The sequence below is a fragment of the Mus caroli genome, chromosome 4 (assembly GCF_900094665.2).
Source record: "Mus caroli chromosome 4, CAROLI_EIJ_v1.1, whole genome shotgun sequence".
NCBI classification, from domain to species: Eukaryota; Metazoa; Chordata; class Mammalia; order Rodentia; family Muridae; genus Mus; species Mus caroli.
This window is the reverse complement of record NC_034573.1, coordinates 106,273,309-106,275,621: the sequence shown is the minus strand read 5'-3', so window position 1 is coordinate 106,275,621 and position 2,313 is coordinate 106,273,309.

Genomic DNA, 2,313 nt, shown 5'->3' with positions numbered 1-2,313 from the left:
CTCTCTCTCCTCCTCTCTCTCTCCTCTCTCTCCTCTCCTCTCTCCTCTTCTCTCTCTCTCTCTCTCTCTCTCTCTCTCTCTCTCTCTCTCCCTCTCCCTCTCCCTCTCCCTCTCCCTCCCTCCCTCTCTCTCTCCTAATTAGAGTAATACCCCAACCAGCCTCCTTGCCTCACTTCCACAGGCTGCAGATGCCTGAGATGGGAAGACAGGGTGCTTGGTTTCAGTTCAGGTTCTGACGCAGTTTTCTTTTGTGTGATGAAGTAAACTTCCCTATCCCATTCAGTATTGTTGTTAGGGTCCGGAGAGTAAGGGGCTTAAAGAGCATCTCGGTTTCCCATCACTCCTCTAAAACACATTAATTCCCTCTTTTGGCCTATGTGTTCAACTATATGAGGGAAGGAAGTGGAAATATTCAAGACTTTGCTAGATTTCCAATCTGGATGAAGATTGGAAAGGGACGTCTTTTTCCCAAGCATTTGTATTTACTTCCTTTCCAAATTTGAGTCCTCTTCAAAGGCTGGATATTGCAATCTCTTTCAACTTATAACCTTCCGGGCCCACCAAACTTCGTGTCTTCACTGCCCTTTCTAGTCTATTCCCCAACCCTTGATAGCCAACCAGTCCAGCGTCATTCAAGCATAGATTGGGATCCAGATTCTCAAAGTTACTACCTACCTCCCCATGGCAACCATGATGGTTAATTAACATTGGATAAAGGCTCTAGGGTGCTCCCAGGAAGGAGGGCAAACCACGTAGAACTCAGACCTTCCTCTGGCCTATCTGACCACATTCCATAGTTCCATACTGTGGCAGTCACGAACATATAAAAGGGCCACAGGGCTCATGAATGCTAAGGTCATCCAGCATCATTAGTCAGTGTGGGATGTTCTGCCCCAGGGTGGAGATGACAGCTTATTCCCTGTTCCCTGTCCCCTCAATGGATGCAGATCCTGAGCCAACAAGACAACTAAGCCCTGGCTTCCCAGGTAAGTTGCTTTTGTTAGATTTTGCCTGTTTAGGTGAGAGTCTTCTCATTACTAAGGTTGACGCTCTCCCTCTTTGTCCTCTATGCATCCTTCTCAGACTCTCAAAGCAAGTGTGTGTGTGTGTGTGTGTGTGTCTGTGCATATGTCCTTCCTAACATATTTCCAGACATCTCAAATTTGAGATAAATTTAACTCTTACTTCCACAACGTATATGGACTTTCTAACAGCTGGACTGTCCAGTGACTGAAGAGATAATGATTTGTAATGGGTTTGAAAACACTCTTTTAGAACACTGGGCTCTGGGCATTAGACGGAACAGCAAAATGGAAAACCTTCCAGATTCTAGAGCAGATACTGGGGGTGGGGTGGGTGGAAGGAAAGCCAGGCAGCTGGCTAAAGACTTGATTGCGCCAATCACTTGAGACATGTTGAGTATTAGCTGAATTATTATCATGTCCATTCACAGGGTGAGGATGAAGGAGCTTAGAGGTCAGACCCTCACTCCTACTTCTATTTTAAAATGATACTTATGCCAGGTGTGGAGGTGCACACCTTTAACCACAGCACTCAGGAGACAGAGAAAGGTGGGTCCCTGTGTATTTGAGGCCAACCTAGTCTACAGGGTGAGTTCCAAGCTAGCCAGCACTACATAACGAGACCCTGTCTCAAAAACAATCATTACTACTGTGTGTGTGACATGAGTGGGACCCCATTCCAAGTGGCGTCTCTTCTTTTGCCTTTATGTGGGTCTTGAGAATTGAACCTAGGTCATCAAGCTTACATTGTTGGGCAGTAAGTGCCTTTCTCCACTGTGCCATCTTGGTAGTCTACCACTTCTGACCATAAAATAGAAAGTGGTCTACAGAGGGAAGGCCAGAAGCTCAGGCCTCTGCTTCTCAGGTAGAGTCCCTGCCGGCTCTTTTGAAGGTATAAGAGGACCTCTGTTGAATCTTCAGAACCAAGCTGCTTTTGACTCCTGTCTGAGTGGTTGTGGTTGAGGGGCAGTGAGTTCTAGCTGTCTCCTGGGGAATATGCTCTGGATTGAAACCTGCCCTACCTCCCCTACTTTGAGTCCTGAGAGGGGCTCCTTGTTCTGTGGTTGGGGTTGGGGCTGTATTTCCTACTGCACTTTTAGCCATCGGTTCTTCCAAACCATCTTGATATGAACCAGCATTGCCAGTGTCTAAACAAGGAACAAGCCAGGCGTGGTAGCGCACGCCTTTAATCCCAGCACTCGGGAGGTAGAGGCAGGCGGATTTCTGAGTTCGAGGCCAGCCTGGTCTACAAAGTGAGTTCCAGGACAGCCAGGGCTACACAGAGAAACCC